This window comes from Chlorocebus sabaeus, chromosome 11 (assembly GCF_047675955.1).
Source record: "Chlorocebus sabaeus isolate Y175 chromosome 11, mChlSab1.0.hap1, whole genome shotgun sequence".
NCBI classification, from domain to species: domain Eukaryota; kingdom Metazoa; phylum Chordata; class Mammalia; order Primates; family Cercopithecidae; genus Chlorocebus; species Chlorocebus sabaeus.
Window position 1 is genome coordinate 75,746,565 of NC_132914.1, and position 9,130 is coordinate 75,755,694.

A 9,130-nucleotide genomic window follows, 5' to 3' on the forward strand; every position below is an offset into this window, starting at 1 on the left:
ACTTCCCCAACCTAGTAAGGCAGGCCAACATTCAAATTCAGGAAACACAGAGAACGCCACAAAGATACTCCTCGAGAAGAGCAACTCCAAGTTACACAATTGTCAAATTCGCCAAAGTTGAAATGAAGGAAAAACTATTAAAGACAGCCAGAGAGAAAGGTTGGGTTACCCACAAAGGGAAGCCCATCAGACTAATAGCTGATCTCTCGGCACAAACTCTACAAGCCAGAAGAGAGTGGGGGCCAATATTCAACATTCTTAAAGAATTTTCAACCCAAACTAGGTTTTATAAGTGAAGGAGAAATAAAATCCTTTACAGACAAGCAAATGCTTAGAGATTTTGTCACCACCAGGCCTGCCCTACAAGAGATCCTGAAGGAAGCACTAAACATGGAAAGGAACAACAGGTACCAGCCATTACAAAAGTATGCCAAAATGTAAAGACCACTGATGCTAGGAAGAAACTGCATCAACTAACGTGCAAAATAAACAGCTAATATCATAATGACAGGATCAAGTTCACACATAACAATATTAACCTTAAATGTAAATGGACTAAATGGTCCAATTAAAAGACACAGACTGGCAAATTGGATAGAGTCAAGACCCATCAGTTTGCTGTATTCAGGAGACCCATCTCACAGGCAGAGACACACATAGGCTCAAAATAAAGGGATGGAGGAAGATCTACCGAGCAAATAGAAAACAAAAAAAAAGGTGGGGTTGCATTCCTAGTCTCTGATAAAACAGACTTCAAACCATCAAAGATCAGAAGAGACAAAGAAGGCCATTACATAATGGTAAAGGAATCAATTCATCAGAAAGAGCTAACTATCCTAAATATATATGCACCCAATACAGGAGCACCCAGATTCATAAAGCATGTCCTTAGAGACTTACAAAGAGACTCAGACTCCCATATGATAATAATGGGAGACTTCAACACCCCACTGTCAACATTAGACAGATCAACGAGACAGAAAGTTAACAAGGATATCCAGGACTTGAACTCAACTCTGCACCAAGCAGACCTAATAGACATCTACAGAACTCTCCATCCCAAAGCAACAGAATATACATTCTTCTCAGTACCACATATTTGAAGAATCAAATAGACGCAATAAAAAATGATAAAGGGGATATCACCACCGACCCCACAGAAATACAAACTACCATCAGAGAATAAACACCTCTACACAAACAAACTAGAAAACCTACAAGAAATGGATAATTTCCTGGGCACTTATACTCTCCCAAGACTAAACCAGGAAGAAGTTGACTCCCTGAATAGACCAATAGCAGGCTCTGAAATTGAGGCAATAATTAATAGCCTACCAACTAAAAAAAAGTCCAGGACCAGACGAATTCACAGCCAAATTCTACCAGAGGTAAAAGGAGGAGCTGGTACCATTCCTTCTGAAAATATTCTAGTCAATAGAAAAAGAGGGAATCCTCCCTAACTCATTTTATGAGGCCAACATCATCCTGATACCAAAGCCTGGCAGAGACATAACAAAAAAAGAGAATTTTAGACCAATATCCCTGATGAACATCGATGCAAAAATCCTCAAAAAAATACTGGCAAACCAAATCCAGCAGCACATCAAAAAGCTTATCCACCATGATCAAGTGGGCTTCATCCCTGGGATGCAAGGCTGGTTCAACATACACAAATCAATAAATGTAATCCAACATATAAACAGAATCAAAAACAAAAACCACATGAGTATCTCAACAGATGCAGAAAAGGCCTTTGACAAATTTCAACAGTCCTTCATGCTAAAAACTCTCAATAAATTCAGTATTCATGGGACATATCTCAAAATAATAAGAGCTATTTATGACAAACCCACAGTCAATACCATACTGAATGGGCAAAAACTGGAAGCATTCCCTTTGAAAACTGGCACAAGGCAGGGATGCCCTCTCTCACCACTTCTATTCAACATAGTGTTGGAAATTCTGGTCAGGGCAATCAGGCAGGAAAAGAAATAAAGGGTATTTAGTTAGGAAAAGAGGAAGTGAATTGTCCTGTTTGCAGATGACATGATTGTATATTTAGAAAACCCCATTGTCTCAGCCCAAAACCTCCTTAAGCTGATAAGCAACTTCAGCAAAGTGTCAGGATACAAAATCAATGTGCAATAATCACAAGCATTCTTATACACCAGTCACAGACAAAGAGCCAAATCATGAATGAACTCCCATTCACAATAGCTTCAAGGAGAATAAAATACCTAGGAATCCAACTTACAAGGGATGTGAAGGACCTCTTCAAGGAGAACAACAAACCACTGCTCAGTGAAATAAAAGAGGACACAAACAAATGGAAGAGCATACCATGCTCATGGATAGGAAGAATCAATATCATGAAAATGGCCATACTGCCCTAGGTAATTTATAGATTCAGTGCCATCCCCATTAAGCTACCAATGACTTTCTTCACAGAATTGGAAAAAAACTGCTTTAAAGTTCATATGGAACCAAAAAAGACCCAGCATTGCCAAGAAAATCCTAAGCCAAAAGAACAAAGCTGGAGGCATCATGCTGCCTGACTTCAAACTATACTACAAGGCTACAGTACCAAAACAGCATGGTACTGGTACCAAAAAAGAGATATAGACCAATGGAACAGAACAGAGCCCTCAGAAATAATACCACACATCTACAGCCATCTGATCTTTGACAAACCTGACAGAAACAAGAAATGGGGAAAGGATTCCCTATTTAATAAATGGTGCTGGGAAAACTGGCTAGCCATAAGTAGAAAGCTGAAATTGGATCCCTTCCTTACAACTTATACAAAAATTAATTCAAGATGAATTAAAGACTTAAATGTTAGACCTAAACCCATAAAAACCCTAGAAGAAAATCTAGGCAATACCATTCTGCACATAGGCATGGGCAAGGACTTCATGACTAAAACACCAAAAGCAATGGTAACAAAAGCCAAAATTGACAAATGGGATCTAATTAAACTAAAGAGCTTCTGCACAGCAAAAGAAACTACCATCAGAGTGAAAAGGCAACCTACAGAATGGAAGAAAATTTTTGCAATCTACTCATCTGACAAAGGGCTATTATCCAGAATCTACAAGTAACTTAAACAAATTTATAAGAAAAAAATCAAACAACCCCATCAAAAAGTGGGCAAAGGATATGAACAGACACTTCTCAAAAGAAGACATTTATGCAGTCGACAGACACATGAAAAAATGCTCATAATCACTCACCATCAGAGAAATGCAAATCAAAACCACAATGAGATACCATCTCACATGAGTTAGAATGGCAATCATTAAAAAGTCAGGAAACAACAGGTGCTGGAGAGGATGTGGAGAAATACGAACACGTTTATACTGTTGGTTGGATTGTAAACTAGTTCAACCATTGTAGAAAACAGTGTGGCGATTCCTCAAGGATCTAGAACTAGAAATACCATTTGACCCAGGCATCCCATTACTGAGTATATACCTAAAGGATTATAAGTCATGCTGCTATAAAGACACATGTGCACGTATGTTTATTGCGACACTATTTGCAATAGCAAAGACTTGGAATCAACCCAAACGTCCATCAGTGACAGACTGGATTAAGAAAATGTGGCACATAAACACCATGGAATACTATGCAGCCAAAAAAAGGATGAGTTCATGTCCTTTGTAGGGACATGGATGCAGCTGGAAACCATCATTCTCAGTAAACTATCGCAAGGACAAAAAACCAAACACTGCATGTTCTCACTCATAGGTGGGAATTGAACAATGAGAACACTTGGACACGGGAAGGGGAACATCACACACCAGGTCCTATTGTGTGGAGGGGGTCGGCGGGAGGGATAGCATTAGGAGATATACCTAATGTAAATGATGAGTTAATGGGTGCAGCACACCAACATGGCACATGTATACATATGTAACAAACCTGCATGTTGTGCACATGTACCCTAGAACTTAAAGTACTAAACATAAGAAAAAGCAAGAAATGATAAAGTATTGCTGTTTTATTGGGACTCAAGGACCCATCCTCAAACCCTCAATTTTCTGGCCAAAGTTTGGGTCAAATGAGGATGTAATGTGTCAGCTTTTAGTTCAATATTTAAATAATAAAATTCGGTTTATCAAGAAGAACTGGACAATGTGCTTTGTTAGAAACAGGGACTTGTCCTCCTTTATCCCTTAAAAACAAGGGAAAATTTCAGTTTAACACCTCAAAAGGGAAAGTGAGACAAGCTAGTCCCCATACCTAAAGACCCTAATGCATGGGATCTCATAGACCATATTCCTCTGCTCAGTACCCCACAACCCTTCCCCCCAGGAAGATGCTGCTGCCATAAATCCCATTCCAGATCCTTCCTCTGCTCACATTGTCCCTCCTCCTTACAACCCGACTCTTGGGAATTATATCATGAGCCTGTCTTTTACCCCTCCCTAAGAGGACTCTAATGTGAGATAGAGCAATATAAAAAGGATATTCAAAACTTCCCTTGCCCCGGCCACCCAAGAATCAACTTCAACTTTCTCCCCCTTAAGAGAGGTGCCACAGGGAGGAGGAGCCACTGGCTTCATAAATGCTCCCCTCACCAGTTCAGAAGTTTGAAGTTTAAAAAATCTGAAACCACTGTTAGATGACCCTTATGGAGTGGCAAAATCAAATTGATCAATTTTTAGGACCTCAGTATACACTTGGGTCGAATTAATGTCCATCCTAGGCATCCTCTTTTTGGGGGAGGAAAGAAGTATGATCGGTAGGGCTGCTATGGTACTCTAGGAATGTGAACATCTTCCTGGTCAAAGTGTTCCTACCACGGACCAAAAGTTCCCTGCCCAAGACCCCCAGTGGGATAATAACAATGTGGCCCACTGGGAAAATATGCAAGATTTAAGGGAAATAACAAGAATTCGGGAATCAGAATGTCTTCTATTGTTTACAAAATGTGTGTTAGGGGACAAAGGTGACTTGAGTTCTATAACAACTTCCATCTACTTTCTGCCTGTCCTTTAGGATCTCCGGTTCTCAACTGGCTAAAGTGACGTTCCCTAGTCTTTCTCAACAACTCGTGTGTGAACCAGGGAATCCACATAGTATCTGAAATATATAGGTGCTATCATTATCACTACAACTACCCTTAGGCTCAAGGTGATGCTACCTCATAGAGAAGACTCTCTTCCTTGAGAAAAGAGAAGACACTGAAAAGGAGCCTCAACAGACTGGCAAACTTCATGCCATGACTGGGAACAGTCTGCTTCCTGCTGCTGCCATAAGCCTAGTACTCTCTCTCCCTTTATGGAAGTAGTAGTTCTGGTCCAGTTTACTGCATATGCGTCACACCATCCTAACAAGGCCTTTCCTGAGCATCACCCATCTGGTTAGCCACTGTCTCTTACAGTCTTGTCTTCTCCCCTCACTGGCACACACACAAAAATACCAACTTTATCTACCTGGCTGGGGCTTTCTCCTGTTTGGGGGTTTCCTGTATGTTGCTTCCCTTTTGCTTCAGTCTTTGTCTAAACTGAGCACGTGTTCTCTTTCCATTCCCTGGACCAGATTTTCTTTTCATTAATTGGTAGGTCTCTTCTCTTCCTCCAGGGCATCAGGTGTTTGTACCTATCCGTTCACTTTTCCAATCTCCATCTGCTCACTTTGAAATAAATTGCTTGCTTTTTCTTATTTATTGAATTATTTGTGTGAGGGGTGAGAAAAATTCAATAATTTCTATAATCAAATTTTTTTTTGTTTTCCATTATGTTTGCCAGTGGATTATTGTTATCTGAGTCTTTTTTCTCCTGTAAATAAATAGCATCATCCTGTGAGTCAAAGACATCTTTAATACTAAGCTGCATGAAATGATATTGACAAATGACCTGCCCCTGAGTAGGGCAAATGCATGAGAGCTTTATTATGGACACCAAGAAAGAGGAATGGAATATAGGTCTAAAGTCAAATCAGTGTCAAAGTAAACCAAAGCAACTGATTAAATGGAGGCACTTTGTAGGACCTATATCAATTAATGATTTAAGAAATCTGAAATAAAATGCTCTGAGAATTAAAAATACTTCTTAAAGCATTTCTTCTCTCTCTCCCACAGGCTAGGGAACACTCAATTGGAATTCTGTGGCACAAGTGTAAAGTAAAAATGGAATGTCCATGAATTATGCACAAAGTTCTTAATTGCACACTGTCACTGGAGCCATTGTCACCCACCGCCAAATCTTGTGTCTCCAAAAAAAAAAAAAAAAAAAGGAAGTTCACGTTGTTAGACATGCCATGTCGAATTAAGGTGAGAAATATGCAGAATACCCAGCCCCATAATGGGAAACTGAAGAACTAAAATTGCACATTGAATATGTTGTTCAGACAAAAAAAACACTAAATTCCCTTTGAATTTTACAATAGTTTACACTGAAAAAATTACAGGCTGGCATTTCAAAGTAACATTTTACAAGAAGAAAATGGGTACTTCAAAAAAATTTTCTTTCTGCATACACTGTCAGAATAGATTTTTTTTTCAGATGGGAAAATCCTTGTATGCTGGATTCTATCTTTGAAGGTAGAAGAGAAAGGATGGAAAATATCACGTGCCTTAAATACATCTTTCTGTATCTTACCTCCCAATTTTTTTTTCTAGCAGGGCCTCAGAAAGATTGATTTTACCACTGCTGAAAACTGAAGATGAGAAGCAGTTTCAGTAAGAACAACAGAGTAAACAAAGCTAAGATAACAACAGTGAATGCCACGAATTCTGAATAGAACATGACATGGATAAACTGATTTGTTCTACTTCGTTAAGTTATATTGAAGTTGGAGAAGTTTGCAGAACTTTGGCATACATAGAGGTCACAATAGTATATGTTTTTATCAAACTGAATTCTAACTGTTAGAAGGTAGGACAGTGAATAATGGCAATACTGCAGAGTGGTTAGGAGAATGTGAGCTTTGTGGTCAGACAGAAAACTGCTTCAAATCTCAACCGTGTCATTTAGGAGTTGGGTGTGGGCAAGTTATTTAACCTAGGTGTGGTCTTACTTCTCACATCTGTGTATATCATAGGGTAATTGTTTATTATCTAAATAGTGAGAATTAAATAAATTATCAAAATTAAATAAAATGGAAGGATTCAATATGATGCCTGGCAGGCATGTATATATTAAGGTCTCAATAAATGCTATTTGTTTTTATTTATTATTATTACAATAAAAAAGCCATAGTGGAAAAAGCCAAATTCTCATTTTGATTTAAAACTTTTCCATATTATTATCATTTAATGTTTTAGAGACAAGATCTCCCTCTTTCACTCAGGCTTGGGTGCAGTGGTGAAATCATACATAGCCCACTGCAACCTCAAACTACTGAACCCAAGGGATCCTACTGCTTAAGCTGGGACTACTGGTGTGTGCCACCGTGTTTGGCTAACGTTTTTTATTTTTTGTAGAGATGGGGGTCTTGCTGTTGCCTAGGATTTATTTCAGTATTTTTTACTATTAATTAATACTATTATTTAGTATTAATATTATTACTATTAATACTATTATTAATAGCTTAACAGATGAAAGTTATTCACCATAAACTTTAAAGAACTGTGGAAAAATTATGTTGAAACTTTTTACGTTATCTCAACTCTGCTTTATCCACTTCCCTGGTTATTCATCGGCTTTGAACACTTCTTCTAAAAGTTAAATACTTGTCAGTCCTCCTAATGGCCTCCAAGGAGAGATATGTCAAGAATTTCATTTGAAGCCTATTTTGGTGTTTAATCCTGCTGAGCCTGTGTCTCTACAATTTAGCATTCAGTGAAAGCAATAAATGGTGATCATCTCATCAAGAAATTGGATCCATTCCTCAAAAACATTCCAGTGATCCATTCCGAAATGCCTGTGTGAAATGATTTGTACTCATAACAGTTGTGTGTGTGCACAAGCATATGCAGCACATTAAGAATGCCAAGTCTGAATTTTTCAGTGGTCTGAAGTGGAAACTTCTCATAGAGCAGCCATATGTTTGCTAGGATTGCATTAATCTTACCTTTTAGGCAAACAATATAGTGCATTTTGTCTGTTTTACCACATACAACAAATACTGAATCCTTTCTTATTCCTGTATCTATGACTATGGAGAGACTTATCTGAAAGGCATATCAAGGATTCTTTTTTAAATTAGCTTTCTTGGCCAGGCGTGGTGGCTCACTTCTGTAATCCCAGCACTTTGGGAGGCCAAGGCAGGTGGATCACTTGGGGTCAGGAGTTCGAGACCAGCCTGGCTAACGTGGCAAAACCCCATCTCTACTAAAAAAAAAAAAAAAAAAAAATTAGCCAGGTATGGTGGCAGGCACCTGTATTCCCACGTACTCGGGAGGCTGAGACATGAGAATCCCTAGAGCCTTGGTGGGGGAGGTTGCAGTGAGCCAAAATCCTGACACTGTACTCCAGCCTGGGCTATAGAGTAAGATTCCATCTCAAAATAAATTAATTACAAATAAAATTAGCTTACTTTAAATGAGCATTTCTTATTTTTAAATTCCAGACTCTCAGGGGAGAAAAACCCAGGACAGGGAAGCTTGGGTCAAATGTACAATGAGGAGTTCAATAAAGCTGAACATAGGGCTAAGGTTATGTGGTATAAACATGAGTTTCTAGGAGCTTATCGTTTGTGTTGGTCTAGAGTTATTAATAAACTAAAAGGTACTAATGAGCTAGGCTGATACCTTAAAGGATGTCTACTATTCTCCCTTCACATCCAGAAGTTTAAAGAAAATCTCCATGTCTCAGAACATTACAGGAGGTCCAAAGTTTAATTTGCATCCACTTTCACCCCCTCCCCTAAGTCGTCCTCACCATATTTGTGCCTTGGTCTTTTGTCATAATCGTTCCTTCTGAAAAGTGTGCTGATATTTCTTATGTGATCTCCTTTCAGAATTAACTGTGATTGTTATGCTGAATCATGTTTCTGCATTCTATTGATAGTATATCTATAACTGAATATGCTGTTATGCATAACTTTAGTAAGATAGTTATAGTACCTATAACATTCATAAAGATTATCCCTGGGTCGGCTATTAGAATATTACTCAATATGTTGTGGAAAGTAGATATGCATATGTTAAGTTTTGAGTCACCAGGTGATAACTTTAAAC

The 9,130-nt window shown here is 38.5% G+C and overlaps 1 long non-coding RNA gene across 1 annotated transcript in view; it reads left to right on the top strand.

Moving 5' to 3' along the window:
• Positions 1–7,451, top strand: part of LOC140712865 (uncharacterized) — a 136,014-nt gene extending 128,563 nt beyond the window's left edge. Inside the window, exons 3-4 of the long non-coding RNA XR_012094675.1 lie at positions 6,089–6,280; positions 6,629–7,451. This is a non-coding gene — a long non-coding RNA (uncharacterized lncRNA). The remainder of the gene's footprint in view (positions 1–6,088; positions 6,281–6,628) is intronic.
• The last annotated feature ends 1,679 nt before the right edge of the window (positions 7,452–9,130 follow it).